We start from the raw sequence: 23,207 nt of genomic DNA, 5'->3' as shown, positions 1-23,207 counted from the left end.
ATCTCTGAGTATATCCTTTTTAGAACAATATATCACATGGGGAGAAATTACCTACCATTGGAGTCTCCTCATTTTGGTAAAATGCCTGATAAAATACATATTAAGTATTCATAAACTTCTTTGACTTTATTATAGGTTGCAATGACTTTTTGTTTGTTTTTTTCTTTGTTTTACATACCACTTACAGTTAAATAGAGGGCTAAATGACCAAAAAACAATGATTTCCAGAGTCTAATAATGCGATGAACACCATTCATCCAAATACTTTAATCCAGTTTAAATCAGGAATTCTGATTTTTAAAATTTCTATTTAAATTATTATTATTTTAATTGTATGTATTTATGAGCTGATGTGTGATTGTTCAATACCTGATTAAATATTCAAACCATTTTAATTAGTGCAAAAATGTACATATTTTTGGGGGGTATACTACAGTATTTCAATACATGTATAAAATGTGTACTGATCACATCAATGTAAATAACACCTCCATCTTCTTTTCATTACTTTATGTTTGAAGCCTTCAAGCTTCTCTCTTTTAGATTCATAGAATATGCCAAGATAATAGGTTATCATGGACCAGAGTTGTCCTAATCCCCACCCTTCTGTCTCCAGTATCACTTTCCATATTGAGATCCACTTTTTTTAGCTTACAAATATGACAGAGAACATATGGTATCTGTCTTTCTGTGTCTAAGTTATTTCACGTAACATAATGTTCTTCAGTTCCATCCATTTTGCTGGATTTGACAGGCTATCATTATCTTCAATGGCTTAATAATATTTCAGTGTATAAATACTCATATAACACATTTTTAATGTACTTTATTATCTTTTCTAAGATTTATCAACCATTGAGGCCATCATCTGGTATCTTCTCAGGTGCATTAGCAGGAAGGTGGATTAGATGTGGAGCAGCTAGGACTCAGACCCACATGCATAAAGGACATGTTCATCACAGACAGCAGCTTAACTGGCTGAACCACAATTTTATTTATTTATCCATTGATGAGTATCCAGGTTGATTCTATATCTTAGAAATTGTGAATACTGCAGCAATAAACATCACTGTGAAGTATCACTGATATGCTAATATCTATCTCTAGATGTATAACAGGTTAGCTGGATCACTGGCAGACTTATTTTAAGTGTTTTGATGGCTTTCCATAGTATTCTCCATCAAGACTATAATAATTTGCATACCCATCTATAGTATATAAGAATTCCCTTTTCTACATATCTTTGCCAGAATTTCTTATTTTTGTATTTTTTATAAGAGCCATTTTAACTTGATTAATATGGTGTTTAATGGTGTTTTTAATAGACAATTCCCTGACAACTAGTGATTTTAAATAACATTTTTTCTTAACTTCGTTAATCATTTAAATTTCATCTTTTTTAAAAGATTTTATTTATTTGAGAGGTAGAGTTACAGACAGAGAGGGAGAGACAGAGAGAAAGGTCTTCTGTCAGCTGGTTCACTACATAAATGGCCACAGCTGAAACTTAGCCAATCTGAAGCCAGGAGCCAGGGTTTCCAACATGGGTACAAGGTCCCAAGCACTCGGGCTATCTCCTACTGCTTTCCCAGGCCATAAGCAGAGAGCAGGATTGGAAGAGGAGCAGCCAAGAAAAAACTGGTGCCCATATGGGATGCCAGCACCACAGGTGGAGGCTTAGTCTACTATGCCACAGCACCAGCCCTTTGGATTCCTTCCTTAAGAATAATCCTCCACCTGTGGCACTGGCACTCCAGATTCTGGTCCCGGTTGATGCGCCAGATTCTGTCCCAGTTGCTCCTCTTCCAGTCCAGCTCTCTGCTGTGGCCCAGGAAGGCAGTGGAGGATGGCCCAAGTAATTGGGCTCTGCACCCGTATGTGAGAGCAGGAGGAAGCACCTGGCTCCTGGCTTCGGATCAGCGTGGTGTGCTGGCAGCAGCGGCCATTTGGGGGGTGAAGCAACGGAAGGGAGACCTTTCTCTCTGTCTCTCTCTCTCTCACTGTTTAACTCTGCCTGTCAAATATATATATATATATATATATATATTATTGACTTTTATTAAAATTGGACTTCTGTATTATTGATGGAGTTTTTTAGTTCCTTATATACTCTAGAAATTAATCCTTTCTCGGCTAGATAGTTCGCAAACATTTTCTCCCACTCTATCAGTTATCTTTTCACTCTGTAGAATGTTTCCTTTGGTGTACAGAAGCTTCTTGCCTTAATATAATCTATTTATCTAGTTTTCATTTGCTCCATGTGATTTTGGGGTCACATCATAAAAAAGTCATTGCCTGTACTACTGTCTTGTGTTTACCCTGTATTTTTTCTAATAGTTTCATAGTGTTAGGTCTTACCTTTATGCCTTTCATCCATTTTGGGTTGTTCATAGAATTAATTGAGAGAGAAAGATAAAGTCCCAATCTTCCACATATGAGTCCTGATTTTCTGTTGCTGGGGATTTGCTGTGATGATGCTCCTAATGTCTAAGGCTAAAACTGTATTTTATTTTCTTTAAGTAATGCCTAAATCTTTACTTTTCATAGTCTACTCTTTTTTAAAAAAATTAGACAGCTTTACACTGAATAACACAAAAGGAAACAAATTACCAATAGATTTCATGTAAGCTTGATTTCAATCTTAAAGAAAAGTAGAACAAAGACAAAAACCCTCAAGAAAGCTTCCACATTACACTTCCATTTTGTAAACTGGGCAGCTGGTAGCACTGCTTAGATCCTTTATTATCTGTGGCTTTATCTGGTAAAATTTCAAACAGCATTTTAAGGCAACCTTTTTGCTTTTATACTTAAGCAGGTAACTGCAGTTACAACAAATAGGTATGATTACATTATTATTAACAACGTGATACATATTGATTTGTAATTCTTTTTGTATGACCCATGGAGTGTTGGCAAATTTATATAAAATTTTAAGTCTATTTTAAAGGGCAAGTACACATATCTCTATTGTAAATAAACTAAGCATACAAAAATCAGGTCTTGGGAAATATCTACAATGGAAATATTTTCACATTATTCAAAAGTATACAATTGTCATACAGCTTTAACTGTCATATAGTCTAGTCTTGAAAAACTTTTATTGGGAAACTTCAACATGAAATAGAACAGTAATGGAACTTCTTAAAACCAGAATTATTTAATTTAAAATTATGTGATGTCACTAAAACTAATTTTAAGGCAGCTGTTTAAAATATGCAAACATTGAACTCTTTTTGAAGCATTTTTGATAATTAGTAATAATATGCATTTGCCATGAAAATAATAGAATCACTATTGTAAAAGTGATTAGACAGACATTAACATAAGAAAAATATTTTTCTTATTAAGTTTGGGGGACTTATATTTACCAAGCACCTTACCAAAGAAGATATGCAGATGGAAAATTAACATGTAAAAAGAAGCTATACATCATAGGCCATTGGAGAAGTGCAAATTAAAACAGCAATGATATACCACTTTACACTTACTAGGACTGACAAAATCCAAAACACTTAAAACATATGCTGATGAGGATGTGGAGAAATGGAAAACGTTCATTCATTATTGATAGGAACACTAATGGTACAGCCACTCTGGAAGACAGTTTGGCAGTTTCTTAGAAAATTAGACATATTCTTAGCATATGATCTGGCAATAATGGTCCTTGGTATTTACACACAAGAGTTGAAAACCTTTGTCTCCATGCAAATCTGCACATGAATGTTTATAGTAGTTTTATTCATAATTGCCAAAGTTTGGAAGCAATCCACCTGTCTTTCAGTAGCTGAGAGGATTTAAAAAAACGGTGGTATATCCAGACATCAGTGTATTATATAGTGCTGAAAACAAATGACCTATCAAGTTGTGAAAAGACAGAGGAAACTTTAATGCATATCACTAAGTGAAAGAAGCCAATCTGAAAAGGCTTCATGTTGTATAATGCCAAGTACATGATTTTCTGGAAAAAAGAAAAACTAGGGAGATAAAAAAATAATCAATGGTTGTCATGGCACAGTGAGGGAAGGAGCATTAATGGACATAGTACAGAGAATGATACTGTAATGGTGGATATTATAATTATAATTTTGTCCAAACCCATAGAATCTTTTTTTAAAGATTTATTTATTTACTTGAAAGTCAGAGTTACACAGAGAGAGCAGGAGAGGCAGAGAGAGAGAGGTCTTCTATCAACTGGCTCACTTCCTAGATTGCCGTAGTGGCCGGAACTATGCCCATCTGAAGCCAGGAGCTGGGAGATTCCCCCAGGTCTCCCACCCAGGTGCAGGGACCCAAAGGCCATCTTCCACTGCTTTCCCAGGCTGTACCAGAGAGCTGGATCAGAAGTGAAGCAGCTGGGAGGCAAACCAGTGCCCACATGGGATGCTGGCACTGAAGGCAGCAGTTTTACCTGCTACACCACAGCGCCAGCCCACAAATCCGTAGAATCTTCAGCTCCAACAGTGAGCAATAATGTAAATTATAGATTTGGGATTATAATTATTTTTCAGTATGGGTTCACCATTTGTAGCAAATATATTACTCTGGGGGGGGACATGTTTACAATACAATAGGCTATGTGTTTGGGGAGCAGGGAAAATACATCTATTCTCTGAACTTATTTAGCTGTGGACCTAAAACTTCTCAAAAAAGTAAAATCTGGAGGAAAACAAAAGACTATGTCAGTTAATGTAGTTTCTTGTTTTCCAAAAAGAAAGTCCAATCTATGTTGGCCTAGGTGCCTTCATTCCCCACATCATTCTTGGTGTCTGAAAAGCTTCATGGACCCTGTGAGCATGGTTGCTAGGATCAGAACCCTGCAACAAATATTATGCTTTAATCTTGTGTGAGCCTGATTGCCATTTTCTTTGACATTTTTATTTACCTATTTTTATTTATTTGGAAATAGGAGAAAAAGAACTCTCTCTCTCTCTCTCTCTCTCTCTCTCTCTCTCACACACACACACACACACACATACACACACAACACACACATACAGAAGGAGGTGAGGGAGGGAGGGAGCTTGGGTGGAGAGAAGAGCTAAAACTGCTCTTAAAATAGCTCTTAAAATACAGGACATGGTAAAAGCTGTGCCTGTAAATGTTTTTCACCTGAAGGTTCACTCTTCAAATGCCAGGCCAAAGCCAGGAACCAGGAATTCAATTTGGGTCTCCCACGTGGGTGGCAGGGACTAAAGTACTTGAACTGTCACCTCTTGCCTCCCAGGGTGTGTATTAACAGGAAACAAGAATTGGAAGCAAAGCCAAAATTTGAACCCAGACCTCAGATATGGATGCAGATGTCCCACTGTGCCAAATGTCTCCCTTTCTTTCCTATAATTTAAAGCTAAATGTGTGTCTGAATGCATTTCCAAGAGGAATTTTTAGCAGACAAATTGGATTATCTTATAAAGAAGAAAGTGCATAAACAGAGTCAGGAGAAATTAAAAAAAAGAACTGCTCTGCAGATAAATTCCAGAAGTCCAATTACTGGTCTATCTCATGCCAATTTAATGGCCAGGAGGAATCCTAAACCTGAAATTTAAAAGGCTGAATGAAAGTAAGCTGCCAGGGTTGCCAAGGAAACAAACAAGGCTAAGCAAGCATCTAAGAAGACAGCAATGGCTCCCACAAAGGCAGACTAAGCAAGAGATGATGAAGCCTGTGCAAGGTTCTGCTGCCCAAGTTGAAGGAAAATGCTAACATACAGATTTGATATGTAAATAAGTTCTTGACTATAAAAATTAAAAAGTGAAAATCCACAAAAAATGGGGAAAAATTGGACTGGATGGAAACTTCTAAGTGAATATAAAACCACGGGAGGACACTTCTTGAAACTCTTAAGGAGACTAAATTTTATCTTTAATTTTCCCTTTGACAAAGTATTCTTTCCCTCTGTACTACTACAAATGTATACCAAAGAGGTTCTTTTACAATTCAGAATAATCCTAATGAGGGATTTTCTGGATTGGTGTTTGTGAGTGCTTTAACAGTCAGTACCCACCATGATTGCCCCTGTTTTCCAGGCTGAGTGCTTCTTCAATCAGCCAGTCTTGTGTTGGGAGCTGGCAGCGAGGCAATGTGAGGTCCATCTTGTTTTGAAGGAAATACTAACTTGCATGTTTTTGTTCCAGGAATGCCTTGTCTACTGTGGAAACCATGCCAAGAGCAGATGTCCTTGGGGCAAGGCCTTCTTGGGAACCATGTTATCTTCTTTCAATTTTCCTTGCTTATAGCTTTTCTTATTGAAAACGTTGATTCTTTTACAAAGAAGTTTCAAATTAATTGTATGAGACCAGGAAAATTGGAATTTATGTTCAACGTTACAGGAACAACTCATTTTGTAATTAAGGGAAGACTATACATCCTGGATTTGTTCCCATTTTGTTAGGCAAACATAGATGGGTTGTTGTTAACATAATGTCCATAAAATATTTTGATCCTTTTTGTGCCCTATAAATCTAAAGCACTATATTTTTTATATTATTTGAATTAAAATAAAATCATATATCATTCTGTGTAATATGCTATGTGGGATAACATGAACTTAGCAACCAGGATCCCTGTTCACAATTAGGCATTGAGTGAATGGTAAGACATCTCTTTCAAATAAAACTAAGTAAGAAAAGCATTCCTGAAAACCTTACAAGCAAAATGCATTCATGAGTTTTAAGGTTCCCTAGGCAACACAAATAGAGAATTATATTTTGTTCATTAAAAACACTGTGTCACTCCACAGCATTAGTTTTAAGGGTGTAGAATTAGATTTGAAAAGATGCAGATACTATATGACAGGTAAAATTATTAAAATACTATATTTTAAAGAAGGGTGTAATTACTGATAATTTTCGAATTATCAAAAATGCATTCATTATTGAAGCATGCGATTACTGGCCAACAGCTTTAGCTATAGCAGATTTTTATTATTGACTGTTATTTTGTTTATCCTCTTTGTCACACTAGCAAGCAGTAGTTTGCATGATTTGTTTCACATTTCCTATGCACACATACATTGATTTCCTATGTAGATATTTATAATTGGAAAACTACACACTCAGGAAGAAACATATTATATCCATATTACATCAGGACAAGATTTGCACTTCTTAATTATATTACTAACCTCACTGATAAAATAAAAATTGAGAAACATAAAGCAATCATCCATTAAAACTGAACAGAATATATTTCAAAACTGCACTATACCCATGAATTTCCATTCATTTCCTCTAAAACACCTTGCATGAACAATAAGCAAATAAGTAACAGAATACATGGAAATCTTCTTTTTCCCATACACGAAGTCTATGAGAGTTCTTCCAAGTAGGCATTTTAATGAGCAGTCCGTTACCTCTGTGCCAGCAGGGCTGATAGTTGTACAGAAACCCCTTTTATCTTGCATGTAAGAGGGTCATTTTTTTTCTTCACAGTGAAATACATACTCTGTTTATCATTGCTTGGTTAAATTGCTTGGGTTACATTACAAACCATGTCAAACTCAAACTATAAAAGTCAGAAAAAGAAAAGACATTTAAGACTTTTCCTGAGGGGATCTCCTCGTAAGTTATTCTCTACTTTTACATTTAAGAAAATAACATCAATTGCCTTTGATAGTTGCCTGGTCTACAACCCAATATATCTGCTACCAGGGACTTGCTTGATGGTCTGAAATTTGTAATTTTCTAACCTTGACACACTACCCTCCTCCCCCATGTAGACTAATTCTAGGTGCTGCTGTCGAAGTCTAGATGGGGACGTTGGGGGCTGGATTTTTCTCCATTGTACTATGCACCAGTGTTAACATGGCCATTCTATGGAAACATCACAGTGCTCATAAACATGGGCAAGGTGCTTTGACCAATTCCCATTATCCACTTCAGGGTTACAAAACCCCCTCTTACAGAATGAGATAAATTTACCGTCTGTTCTGGGCAAAATATTTTGTGAGGTCTTTTATCAGAATACCCTGACCTACTGTCCTAGCGTTTGACTCCCAGCATAGCCTTGGGCACCAAGAAGGAAAATGGTCAAAGCAAAGCTTAATGTCCTCCTGTGCAAGATGTGAGTAGCAGCACAATTGTTTACTGAGACCCCCAATATAAATCAAGGCTGTCCCGCTAGAGTTACTGTGACAACCAAAAGAAAACAAGCTATCATTGCTCTACTACGGAATATTCCTTTTGTGTGTGTGTGTAAATTATAAATATTACTTTTTCTCCCCACCTTCAGTTTTTAAAATGTGGTTTCACATTTCATTTAATGCTAAATGGTTCATTACATAGAGTAGCAACTCAGTTCTCTTATTACGGTGTTATCTTTCACTTTGTCAAAATATGTCTACTTGATAAGAAATCTGACAGAAGTTGCTTATGATGGGATCACTAACAGCCATCAGTTTCTCTCTAGCAAATGAAACTGTAACCATGGTGACGGCCTTTTTTTGCCAGAATGAAAATGAGACAGCACTCTGCTGCAGCCATTAGCAGAATACACAAATGTCCCTCAAGGCAAACATCTAAAGCAAATGGACTGCAAAGGAAGGAGCACTAATTTCTATTTATTTAGGATTTGTAAACCTAGCAGAGCAAGATATTAACAAAGGAACAAACAAAGAAAGCTTAAAAAATCCCTGCTGTTTGTGTTTTCCTTTTGGTTTATGAAACTCCTTGTTTCAAAGCTAAAATACTTCGATCTGATTTTCCTACACTAGCGTTGAATAATATCAACAACAATGTGCCTTTGACTCTAGTCCCGGATATTTTGTGGGTTTTCATCCCCTCCTTGCATAAAAGGGAAAAGAGAACTTAATCAAGTAGAAAAAGTACTTTAAATGATAAGGAGTCTCTCTCTCTCTCTCACTCTCTCTCTCTCTCTTTCTTTAAATGTGCATTTTAGGGAAAACTATCAAAAGCAAAATACAAGATGTCCTTTTTCATATACTTTAATTTCCAAAGAGGCATGTTCATTCTGATAAGGTGCATAGAAGCCGATAATAAGTCCATTCGAACACTATCTGCAATCAGCCACAGACTGTCAAAGACCTTTCAAGTGTCAGATCCTTCTCACTGTCTTCTTATTCACCATCAGCCCATCTCACTAGCAACTACTTAGGGCATGCAGATATTCTCCACACAGACATGGCTTAGGTGAAGTTCTTCAGCCATCTCTGATACAAGAAAATGATTTTCTTTAACTCTCTTACATCCAAACCACAATATTAGTTTAAAAATGGTTTCTCATTCTCTGTTTCTTTATTTCTCACTCTCTTTCCATTTCCCTCCTTCCTTGGCCCCTTCCTCCTATCTTGAATTATTCTAAAAATTGATTAAGGACAGTATTTCTCAACATTCAGTTTATTAAACTGACTGATTTTACTTCATTGCTACGAATGCTTCCTTAATTTTAATTTATGCCTTGATCAAAAGAGCAAATGACTTCAGCCTTTGAGAAGTTTTGTTAAGGCCCCCTTGTGCGTACAATGTTCCAGAATCATTCCTACTGCCCCAGGAAGGCATGAACTTACAAAGTTCAGGGAATGAGATTTCTGCACAGTATCATGTAAAGAATTACATGTAGTAGATTTTGAATCCCACAAAGCGTGGTCAATCTAAACCTCCGTGGCTATATTCATGTAATTAGACTGAGGAATTGTCTTTCAGTGCCTGTGGTATGGATACTTTGCATGCTCATCTGTGGAATGTGTTTTTATGGATTTATTTTCTGTGTTTTATTTGGGCAGGTCTCCGTGAACTGTATATTTCGGTGTTCTTGTCAACTTTAAGTATCTCCCTCATGGCGCTGTGAACTGAAACTGAGTTGTTTGGAGCATGGAAACACGCCCCTGGCCACGTATTTACCAACTAATTCATCTACTCTTACACTGCAAGTCATCTAAGAGACATTGCGACATCTCAAAAACTGATGGAAGTGACAGGAAAGCAGATTTAGACATTGATCTTGAATCTGGGAATCAAGTTCATTTTGCAGCACTTCCCTTCTATAATCATCCTTTAGTTTTCACTAAGACAATGCTCTTTGATGTGGGAAGAAAGTAATGATTTTTTAACTTGTCAGGACAAAATTATCCATCTGGGTATTTGGTGTAGAGGTTCATTTGCCACTTGGATTACCTGCATCCCATATTGAAATGCCTAGGTTCAAGTCTAGCTCCACTCTCCATTCCAGCTTCCTGCTAATGTGTACCCTGGGAGGCAGGTGATGGCTCAAGGACTCGAGTCCTTGCCAACCATGTGCAAGACCAAGATTCAGGTCTTTGCTCCTGGTTTCAGCCCTCGCTTTTGTGAGCATTTGCGGGAATAAACCAACAGTTGAAGAATATGTCTGTATCTGTGCCCCCATCTCGTTCCCTTTCAAATAAATAAAATAAGTATTTTTAAAGATAGTAGGTAGCCTTTATTTTTAGCTAAAAATTTATGTTGAGAATCCTTTAATAAAACATTGTGGTGTAGGGTAGGTTTAGGCCCAGAAGTTAAGACATCAGTTAAAATGCCCTCATATCATCAGAGTGCTTATGTTCAAGTCCTACCTCTGCTCCTGATTCCAACTTTCTGCTAATGCAGAACCTGAGAGCCAACAGGTGATAACTCAGATGGTTGGGGCCTGACATCCATGTCAGATCCCTGAATTGAGTTCTGGGCTTCTGGATTCAGCCTGGTCCAGCCCTGGTTATTGTGAGTACTTGGGGGATGAATAAGTGGATAGGAGCTCGCTCTCTCTTTCTCTCTCCATCCCTCTCCCTTCCTCCCCTCTCCCCTGTCTTACTCTTCTTTCTCATCTCTCTGTCTCTTTGTTTCTCAAGTGAATTAATTAATTTAATTTTCAGCTACTTTTTCACCAAATAAACAAATACTTCATTTATGAAAGAGATGGTTTAAACTCCAGCATATAAGATATGATTTGTATTTAAGTAGGGATTCTGTCATAGCAATAGTGCTAAATATTTGTTCCGCCAGGCATTGTACCATCCAGGGAAGACCCATTAGAAACCCACAGGAATTATTCAGAGGAGGAGTAATAAGACCTGCTCTTGGATAATGGCAGTACAGACAGAAAGATGACTTGGAGGCTAGAAATAGCCAATAAGTTAGCATAAAGGTAATTAACAGGTAAGGGAGAAGAAAGAGACACATCTCTGAAATTTCAGTATTTCCAACTCAAATCCAAAATATAATTGATCATGCATAATGTGCTCCAGCAGTGTCCAATATGGCATAAGTTTAAAGAGCTCAGATCTGCATCAGAACCCTGACTGTTTGGACTTGTGTGCACGTTGACAGTGCCCCAGCTTCTCGGGTTCTTTTTGGGTTGTGAATATAGCAGCACCTAGTATTTAGTAAATTATCATTATTTGTCCAGAGAATGAGATGTGCCAAATTCTAAAACATACTGTTCCTATTGTGTGCTAAGCACTTTCCAGAGTGACTTTTATTTTTTGGTTAAACTAAATTTGTCTAATCAGCTCTAGTGAAGGTTATGTAATGAGGCACTTTAGTAGAGAGTTTACCAATGAATGCATTGCCTCCATTATGGCCTAGAGGGAGGTCCGCAGAATGATGAGTGGGCACAGTGAGTTAGTTGCTGCATGTTCCAGAGCAAGTTCCTCTCTTCTTTGGAAACTAGGAACCCACAGTCCTTGTACCTCAACCATCCCTTCCAGCATTCAGCATTCACACTCCATCCATTACTGATCTTCATATTGGGTCAAAGGAATTAAAAGCATAGAATTAAATAGTGTCTCAAAGATGCCTCTCAGGACACCATACACCATCAGATAAACCTTGGACTTCTCTCTTGTGGAACAAACATGGAGAGGTTCAGAATGAAGAAAAAAGAGAATGGCACTGTGACGTTACCTGCTCTTGGCCAATTCCAGCCATATAAGCCTGAGGTTTTCTTTTTTCTGTTTTCTAGGTGAGTGTTGTCCACCCAGCCCTGGTCGCAGATCACTTACAAGACATGAGGTTAAGTTATTGCAGGAGGCTGTTCCAGTGTGTCAGGTCAGCTCTGTGAACTTTTCTGGCTGTCTAGTCTGAATAAACTCACGAAGAACATCAAATGTCTAGTAATCACTTGCATTTTTCTTATCCCAAGGGTGATATTAAATTATCTGATGCTCATTCGACCACACCACCATAGAGATCTGCAGTCTCCAGTGCAACTTAGGATAAAATCTGACTTTTCAAGCACTCATTGTTCTTTATGGTAGCTTAGGGTCACTTTTGAAGTTTTGCCATAAAAGATGATTTTTTTAAGGAAGGTGAGTAAATGAGTCATGTGATTCCAAAGTTCTAAGGGAAAAAGCATAGACTCCTTGAGAGTATAACTTAGTGCTTCTTAAAGAATCTTCTAGAAGATCTCTGGAGAGTATTGCATCCCAGGGGTAGAATTTTGTTAAGTTCCAAATCCAGCTGTCTTATTTTGTGCTCTCTTATTCTTGTGTTTTATAGAACCTCACTTTTAGCAATCCCCTGCTGTAGTTACTACTGGAACCTTATGATGCCATCCAAAAATCCAAGGCACATCTAAGTATAAATTGGGTTTCACAAAATTTACAGAAGTACTTTCTAAAGAGCAACCAAAAGGACAGAATAAACATATCTCTAATGATGTCCATCATTAAAAGGCTGTAAAGAAAATCATCCTTCCACATGTCTCTGAAATCATTATCCCTTCTTCCAAACCATAGGCTGTTCTGACAATGTACATGTTGGGGGCTCTGAGCTCAACTGATGGACACAGAGAAAACCAAGGCAAACACTTCAATTGATTCACTCAGTGAATAGTTGCTCTGATTTCTACTGTACAAAATTGACTAGCCAGGCAAAACCTAGGGTTAACTGTCCAATTAGGAATGCATACTCTTTTTTTTCTTAATGATTGAGACTGCCTTGAAAGAAAGTTATTAGTAAAATAAACTATTAAATTCAAAATAGACAGTAGTTGAGTTAGGAACTTCATTCTTGAACAAATCTCATTTTAACTCACCTAAGTGCAATACCAAATTTCCAGCTTTGAATATAAATGAAGGTTCCTCAACAAATATCTAACACCCACATAAAAATCTGAGCCAAGTGAGTGTTATTTCAGGTTGATATTTATTCCAAGGGTAAAGTTTTATGGAAAGCATGTAAAAGGCATGAGTATATTTCAATACATGTAATATTTATTAAAACATTTTAGTAGTTTTATGTTTTTCTTGGCAGTTTAGAAATTCATCTTTTAAGTAAATTAACTTACAAATGTATGAAAATAATGTATATTTGGTTTATATTTTTAGTAATGAATATTCTGTGTTAATGCTTGTTTCTTCTCTATAATTTTTAACTTATTTTTCCATAATCGTGAAAGGCCCACAATTTTTACTTCTGTATATTGGTTCCTTAGTGGTGAGCATTCACAATTAGAATTTTAACAAACTCAATAAAGACCAAGTGAGCCAAAGTTTTCAGGAAGTTGAGCATGAGACAGATCTTAGAGCCTTATGCTCTCCACTCTGTAACATGTTTGATTCTTCTGAGTCATAAGAAAGATCAGAAACTTAAAGTTTTATGGTGAAATTCCCATGTCTTTTCTTTTTCTCACTTTCCAAAAGCCTGCTTACCTGGTTACAATAAAGATGATACTTTCTGCTTTAATTTAGCTCTACCCCACCCTGTATTTGGGCATTCTTCTGCTGGTGTCCAAACACAAATCACCCCTGTCTTTCTCCCCTCAGTTAAGAAACAAGTGAGAGCTTAACCTGCTGCACCAGAATACTCCTTCTCTCTCTCTCTCATTCTCTCATTCTCTCGTTCTCTCATTCTCTCTTTCTCTCTCTCTTTTGGAGCCTTATAAGGAGCCACTGTCATCCAATCTTCTTGCTCACAGATGACTGTGTTATTCTAAATGCATCCAAATACAGTATACATGAGACAATATATTTGGCCTTAGAACCACTATAGCATTTCCTATTAGTTTTAAGGGGCATATTGACAATATTATTGGATGGAATTCATGAAGTGTTTTCTATATTAAATGACAAGTTAGAATTTTTAAGATATTTACTTTTTTAATAATTCTACATATTTAGCTACTTAACACAAAAGAGTTGGACAAATCAAGATAAGATTATTTATAAATATTTTTGTTCTTGATAACTGTAATAGAATTCATTTTTAATTTACTGTCACTATGTGTGTTGCTATCTGAGCAAATTTCCATTACATACTTCAAATCAAGCATTTCTCTTCCACACATGGTTTCATAAATCTTGGAATAGGTTTCTAAAAGATTATTTATTTATTTGAGAGGCAGAGTAATAGAAAGAGAAGGGGACACACACACACACACACACAGAACTTGTATGCGTTGATTCACTCCCCAATTTCCCACAAAGGCTGTGGCTGGATCAGGCGAAAGGTGAGAGCCAGGGATGCCATGGAGGTCTCCCAAGTGGTTAGCAGTGACTCAAGCACATGAACAGTCATCTGCTGTCTCCCAGAAATATTAGCTGGATGCTGAATTGGAGGCACAAAGTAGCCAAAGCTCACATCAGGCACTCAGGTACAGGATGCCGGTGTGACAAATGATGGCTCAACATGCTGCACCTGAATGCTCCTTTTCTCTCTCTCCTTCCCTCCCTTCCTTCCTTCCTTCCTTCCTTCCTTCCTTCCTTCCTTCCTTCTTTCCTTTTACTCACTCATTCTAACTAGCAAAAATAACTGTAGCAAGGTCCACCTCCTGTGATGAGAGCTATGACTTGTTTACAAGTATATTATATAGTTGCATCAATACACATATTTGCTATCAAATATTACTGTTTCTAATTTGTGTTTATAGATCATTCCCTGTGTTATATTTATTTGGATTACAACTTAATATATCATTACTTTCCTTAGACCCACTGTCTTTGAACCAAATATGTTCTGAAAAACTCTTGTGTCCCTTCCTGATTCTTTGGAACATTTTCTCACAGGAGCATTACATAAAAATATTGATGAATTACAGGAAGAAAACACAGGTCATCTATGATTCAAAAATATTGAGGCTTTCCAACAGGCTGTAAACTGGTGATACTAAGTGCTTGTGACTGCCTTCAGGAACAGGAGAGTTTGAGAAAGATTATATGGTGTGTGGGATACAGCATGTGGAGAAAGGTTATATGGTGTGTATTGGGGGACACACTAGCTGCCTTCCAACATGAGCACTAAAAATCTGTAAAACTGGACCAAGGGATTGAAACAGTAAAATGACTAAATAGTGAAGAAGGTGGTAATGCTCACAGCATAGCACTGCTTATATGGAAACTTTACTTTCTCTAACTCTTGGAGATATTTCTGTTTTTCTTTTTTTTTCCCACATGTATTCACATGTTTCCTAGAGGTACATGCTGATCATTGTAACTGAGCAAATCCAATGATTTTGGTAAAGTTATTACACCACCTCTTCTGAGTGTCTATCACCAATTAGGGAGGGGTAGAAAGACAGTGGATAATATGGACCTGTGGGTGATCCTGTGCCTGGCTGGGAGACTGTCTGCCTAGCCTATGCAGAAGGGCAAGAAAACGTGGCACACCATGCCCCCTGGGGAAAACTCTGGATGAGGACTCAGAACACTGAGACCCACACATGACCTGACTGCTGGCAGGCAGCAGGAGCCCCAGGCACATTTCCCCCACCCCCACTTCCTGTTGCTGGGCCTTGTAATTGTCAACTAGGTAAACAGATCCTAGGTGTGGCCCAGATGCATAAGAGTTCAAAAGAAGAGATCAATTCCTTCTGGAGGAAAACAAAAGTTCCATTTTCAAAATGGTACAGGTAAATTTTTAGTTAAAAAAATGAAGAAAAATCACTGTAGGGAGAGAAAATAGCATAAAAAAAAACATGTGACAGAGGAAGTTGGATGGTTTGAATTTTGGAAACAGTGACATGGAGCAGAAAAAATTTTGACAATAGAGAAAAATTTAAATCCCATTTCCAACATGAACATTGAGTCATTAAACTAGTTTTTCTCATCTTGGTCTTATTTATAAATTAGATGTAATATCATCTTGCTTTCAGTGTTGTTGTGAGGATTAAATGGGATAGAGTTTGCAAAATATCTGGTTGCACATTTAATGCTCAATAGAACAAAGCAATCCATTAAAGGATTTTTATGAAAGGCAATAATATAATATCAGCTACTTTTTACTTTCCTAAGGGCAATATCTTTCTTGAAAAGAGGGTAGAAGGCATTTTTCTCAATGTTGAACTTCATAGAAAAAATATTTAATTTAGGGATTAATACACAAATAGTTGATCACATATAAAAATGACTAATTGCATGCTATTCTCAAAAACTTTAGGGCCTGAAACTTAATAATGCTATCAATGTGGAAAATTGTATTATAATCAATGCTTAAAGGAATAAAGAACATAGTAAGAACTGTATGTTTTGTTCAGTTTAGCAATAAGTAAGGAAATGAAATTGTTCTTTCATGAAACTGTCTTAAATCAAATTTTAGAATCATAAGTCATGTTTGAGACTATTTGGTGTAACTTCTTTATTGAAGAGACTAAGAAGCATGTAGATTAGGACTGTGCTGTCCACATGTCACTCCAAAAAATAGTGACAACCCTTAACATATTTTCATCGGTCAATGGTAAAATAAAAATTTCTTAATGAAAGATAAGAACTTTTGTGAAAACATGTTTATTTATTTGAAATTTTCACATTTTTAGGTTAAAGTGATCAAATTACAAAAATAATAGTAAGGCAATAACAAACTTTTTAAAATTCTCTCTATTGAGCAGCACATAAAATAACCAATCATTTGTTTGCCACCACATTTCTTATAAAAACACTTAATGGTTCATGAAATCAAACATCTGGAAACGACTGAGTTAAGCAACTTAGTAAGAATTTCCTAGACTAATTAGAGATTAGGCTAGAGAGATAGCACAGGATTCCTGGTTTTTGATTCACCATTCTCTATAATACATTCCAATGTAATTTCTTTTAAGTGCCTCATTATAGGATCCAGAAAATAAGTTCAATTTTTCTGTGTTCTCTCTCTAGTCACTTTGTAGGCTTTCTGCTTCTGAAAAATGTTCCTCAGTGATGGAGAGTGGAAAAAATAATAAAAAAATTATGTGCATCAGTATTCCTCTATGATAGCCATTCTTAAAATGTGTTGAAGAATGAACAACAATAAATGTAATGAAAAACAAAACAAAAATATGTACCATTTTCCTCTGGATGACCTAAATTGTAAGCCTTCCATGTTTTTGTTCAAATAATTGTTTCATGGGCTTAGATTCTGAATTATACCATAGTATTTGTCATACTACACATTTCCATAAACTTTTTGAAGACCCCAATAATGTGTAATAAAAATGGTCTTTTAGGGGGTGAGCATTTGAACCAGGGGTGAACATGGTGGCAAAGATGCTTGTGTCATATCAGAATATCTGGATTCAATTCACAGCTTCAGATACTTAGACCTTTTTTGCAGCTAGTATCAATACTGGGAGGCAGCTGTGATGGCTCAAATAATTGGGTCCCTGACAGCTATGTGGGTTGACATGGATTGAATTATGGGCGAATGGAAGAGTGAGCAAGCACATAGGAATGCTCTCCCTCTCTTGCTACTTTTCAAATAATAAAAAAAAAAAAATGATTTTATAAACTAGTCTGAGAACATAATCACCAATTATATCATTAATTTTTATAAAAAACAGTTTTATATTTTATTTATTTATTTATTTTTACCTGGAATCAGCCTAAATGTCCATCAACAGTAGATTGGATGAAGAAATTATGGGATATGTACTCTATAGAATACTATACAGCAATAAAAAACAGTGAAATCCGGTCATCTGTAACAAAATGGAGGAATCTGGAAAACATCATGCTGAGTGAAATAAGCCAGTCCCAAAGGGACAAATATCATATGTTCTCCCTGATCAGTGACAACTAACCGAGCTCTAAAAAGGAAACCTGTTGAAGTGAAATGGACAGTATGAGAAATAATCACTTGATCAGCACTTGTCCTGACTGTCGAGGAACAACTTAATACTTTAAATACTATTGGTTGAACTCTTTAATTAACACGCAATTATTCTTAGGTGTTTAAATTTAACTGAAAAGTGATCCCTATTAAATATATGAGTGGGAATAAGAGGGAGGAGATGTACAATTTGGGACATGCTCAAATGGACTTGCCAGGGGATTCCAATTCAACCCATCAAGGTGGCATGTACCAATGCCATCTCACTAGTCCAAGTGATCAGTTTCAGTTCACAATTGATCATAATGATAGGTTTAAGAGTCTAAGGGATCACATAAACGAGACTAGTGTCTGCCAGTTTTATATTTTAAATAATTGATGGAGAAACTATTCTGTCTCTTATACATATATGAAAACATATTTATCGGCTGGCACCACGGCTCACTTGGCTAATCCTCTGCCTGCAGCGCCGGCACTCCGAGTTCTAGTCCCAGTTGGGGTGCTGGATTCTGTCCCGGTTGCCCCTCTTCCAGTCCAGCTCTCCGCTGTGGCCCGGGAGTGCAGTGGAGGATGGCCCAAGTGCTTGGGCCCTGCACTCACATGGGAGACCAGGAGGAAGCATCTGGCTCCTGGCTTCGGATCAGCGCAGTGCGGCCATTTTTGGGGGCGGGGGAGCCACTGGAAAAGGAAGACCTTTCTCTCTGTCTCTTTCTCTCTCACTGTCTAACTCTGCCTGTCAAAAAAAAAAAAAAGTATCATAATACTTTTTGTGAGGTGGCGTTATACTTATATCATCTGAGATTTTGTTCCTGGGTAGAGAGAAGCATTGTTCCTAGGAAGAAAACATGTGAAAATGTATTCACCCGAAGCTTTCAGAAGTCAATATTTTTCTAATATTAATAGTGCAAATTTCAAGTTTCTCATGAACGAAAGGGAAGGGCAAGGACTCAAATGCCATCCTTCCTGGGCTCCCCTCAATCAGACCTAACCATTCCACTTCTGATCCAGCTTCCAGGTAATTCACCTGGGACAGCAGAGGAGCATGACCCAAATCCTTGAGCCCTTGCATCTATATTGGAGATCCAGATGGAATTCCAAGTTCCTGGCTACAGTTTGGCTCAGCCCTGGCCATTGTAGCCATTTGAGGAGTGAGCCATCAGATGGATTTGCTGCCTCTCTCTCTCTATCTAGCTCTGCCTTTCAAATAAATTTTAAAAATTAAATATTTTCTTAAATATTCAGTCAATTTGTGAGAAAAATGCTTTGGGACAAGAGAATCAAAGAGACTATCTTCAGGCCGTTGCCGCGGCTCAATAGGCTAATCCTCCACCTTGCGGCGCAGGCACACCGGGTTCTAGTCCCGGTCGGGGCACCGATCCTGTCCCGGTTGCCCCTCTTCCAGGCCAGCTCTCTGCTGTGGCCAGGGAGTGCAGTGGAGGATGGCCCAAGTCCTTGGGCCCTGCACCCCATGGGAGACCAGGAGAAGCACCTGGCTCCTGCCATCAGATCAGCGCGGTGCACTGGCCGCAGCGCGCCTACCGTGGTGGCCATTGGAGGGTGAACCAACGGCAAAGGAAGACCTTTCTCTCTGTCTCTCTCACTGTCCACTCTGCCTTTCAAAAAAAAAAAGAGAGAGACTATCTTCAGGGCTACTCTCTTAATTGTTGCTGTTCTTCATGGTCTTCCTTTCTTCCTCTTCTGCGAGATTTAATATTGCTTGTGCAGTGGACCTCATGACTATCAGCCCCTCAGAGCCTCATGGAGTCTCATAAGAGGATGAAAGTGTCTCAGATGAGGGGTTGATTTTTTACAAGCCCTTGCTTGTGTGTCAATAAGATGCATGCATACTGAATTTTTAAACCATGTATATTTTGGTCTCACAATTTTATCATATAAGAGAGCTTTCTTCCATTCTCTGAAGTTTAATTTTCTCATCTATAAAATGAGAGTAATGACACATTCCTTGCAGGACTGATGGTGGCATAATAAAACATAATGATTAAAGAGCATAGTAGGGGGTTGTCATGGTCCAGGCATTTATCAAATGTTAGGGTCATTCCATTTGGACTCTTCACCCTCTTGACTTCGGAACTAGAGTATGGGCACTTCATCTATGTATCTGACTAAACAATTGCATTGGTGTAACTAAGATTTCTCTTTCTACAGCTTTTCATGAATGAGATAGCATTCTCAAAATATTTCAGAAAGCTTTTTTCAAACAAGTTTTTCATTAGATATTTTCTACTAATTATTTATCTCTGTTGCTATACATATATCACCAAGACTAATTAAAGTTCCACTTTTAAAAATAATGTGTGCATCTATTTCACAATGTTTGAAATAACTTTAATGGGATATATGACCTTCATAGTTCCTTTCAAATGATCAAATTGAGTGTGCACTAACCTGGCAATGATGAAACGAATCTTGCAGAACCCAGTTTTCCCCATGATTAGCTCACTGAACTCTGATTTCTTTTTATGCCTCATATGACATTCCTCCTGATATCAAAAATTGGTTAATGGGTAGCAGGGCTCTGTGGAGATTAAGGAGGACAAAAATCCTGTCTTGGAAGTTTCTAGGAAGAAAGGAAGTGTTGATTTAATTGGCTTTTATTCCATTAGATTTTAAACAGAGATGCGGAGTTTATTACAAATATAACACATATTGCTTTTTTTTTCAAAGATGTCTTCTAATTGCTAGATAGATGAGATGTCACTCTTTATAGTTCATTTATATACATCAAGGTTTTTTGGTGGTTTTAGTAGTAGGAGTAGTAGTATCTTTATGATTAAGTTAAAAGCTGATGACAAAATTACTAGTTATACAGTATTATTGGAGAAAAAAATTTCTCCTCAAAAATATTTTCCAATGATTTTCTCATTGCTATTCACAGAGCACTAAACTAATCCTAATATGATATTTCCATATCTATATATTTGTATACTTTTAATAAGAAAATTTTTCCACCATCATTTCCCAAAATGAATGTAATTGATAAAGACACTATCATAGCCTTAAAGTACACTTTTACCATGTTGTTACTTGTCTTTGGCCCAAATTCTTCACATCATCTCTTTCTACCAGAAAGAAATGCTAACTATATGTCTCATAGAAAATTACCCACTTATAATACATCTACGAATTGTTAAAATTTAGAAATTACAATTTCAATTGTACCAGTATAAAAATGGAACTCCTTAGCTACCTGTAAAGTGTGATGATCAACCTGGATTATGGTTTGAAAAGTCTGCCCTTGTGCAGGTGATTCAGTATCTTTCTTATGAAAGGAAGAAAATGAAGTTTTTATTCAACACTCAAGGGTTGTATTTCAGTTTCACAGAACTCACAAGATGATGAGTACTGCAGGAACTTTCTTGACTTCCACAGTTCTCTTCATTAACTGGAAACAAGATCACAGTCAATGACCCTTTTCCCACCAGTCTTTTGGAAACTAAAGTCTCAACCCTCTCCACTTAATAAACTTTCCCTCAATTCTTCTGTTTCTTCCCTCTCTGGGAGATCTTGCAATCTTAGAATCATTCAGGATAAATTTTTAGTCCTTCTCAGTGGGACTCAGTTCCACTGCTGCATGTAGGTTAGGGCTGTATACTAGAATGTCTTCCATAATGGAGAGGAGAGGAGGCATAGAAGTAAAAAGGATCATAACTACTAATATGAACAATTATATGCCAAAAAATTGGATAACCTGCAAGAAACAGATTTCTAGACATACAGCCTTCCAAAGCTAAGAGTACAGTTTAAAAGCTTGCCATGGGACCCCAAATCCCCTTAAGCTAGGTGGTATAAATTTCATCTTAAGTGTTAAAGTGATCATATAGATAGTCTGGTAATAATAATAGATAGAATTAAAAAGGAGTGAATGCTCTAACCTGGGAAGCAGACTACACAGAATCACAGTCACTTTATATAGCACTCTGACCTCAGAATCAGCCATTAAGGCATTTTGTTCTGGCTGAAAAGCCCACAAGAGCATTTCATGCATGGAAAGCCAAGACACTGTGGCAAAAAAAATCCTACATGAAGGACCTCAGTGGGTGAGACTCCAGTGGAAAGAAGTGTTCATCAAAGAAGGCGGTACTTATCTCTGAGGGGAGGAGAGAACTTCCATTGTGCTTATGGCCTTGTCTAAATACTGATGAAGTTTGTCGATTCAAAAAGCTTCCATAGCCTAGCTTGCTGATTTCAAGAGATTCAGGTGATCACTGACATCATATATAAGAGTGTTAATTGCTAAATTAACAAGAGTCACTGTGCACCGACTCCATATGCAGTACTTGTCCTCAGAATTGTACTATAATTATGTTTATGTGCTCCCAAAAGATACATCATTCTTGGGTGATTCTAAAAGTTAATTAAGTGGCCAGCACCATGGCTCAATAGGCTAATCCTCCGCCTGCAGCGCTGGCACACTGGGTTCTAGTCCCGGTCAGGGCACCGATCCTGTCCTGGTTGCTCCTCTTCCAGTCCAGCTCTCTGCTGTGGCCCGGGAGTGCAGTGGAGGATGGCCCAAGTCCTTGGGCCCTGCACCCCATGGGAGACCGGAGAAGCACCTGGCTCCTGCCATCAGATCAGCACGGTGCGCCAGCCGCGGCGCGCCAGCCGTGGTGGCCATTGGAGGGTGAACCAATGGCAAAAAGAAGACCTTTCTCTCTGTCTCTCTCTCTCTCTCACTATCCACTCTGCCTGTCAAAAAAAAAAAAAAAGTAAAAAGAATGAATTTCTACCATTTGCAGCAAAATGGATGGAACAGGAGGACATCATGATGAGTGAAATAAGTCTGACACAGAAAATGCTGCATGTTCTACTTTAATGTGGGGGCTAAAATTAAAAAAAAAAAAAACTAGCAAAGAAAACAGAAAGAAATGTTTACGTGTATCAGCATTGCTGCCAATACAGTTTTGTAAAACTTTATTTTATACCTGTGTCAAACCAATGTTTAAAAATGTTATACTATTGTACTTTTAATAATCTGTTATTACTTTAAACTACTGTATATTGGTGAAATGATAATTTTTCCAATTACTGCTCATGTCCATTGTTTATATTCTCACTAAACTAGGATTTTTTGCTTTTTACTTGTTAAACTTATTTGGTGAAGCTTTAAACCTTTTTACTACAGTGTAAATTCAAAATATGTTATCTCAAAAACATAAAAAAGAAAGAAAGAGAGAAGGGAGGAGGGTAGTGGAAAGGGAGGGG

The sequence above is a fragment of the Lepus europaeus genome, chromosome 4 (assembly GCF_033115175.1).
Source record: "Lepus europaeus isolate LE1 chromosome 4, mLepTim1.pri, whole genome shotgun sequence".
Taxonomy (NCBI): Eukaryota; Metazoa; Chordata; class Mammalia; order Lagomorpha; family Leporidae; genus Lepus; species Lepus europaeus.
This window is presented reverse-complemented; position numbering follows the sequence as displayed.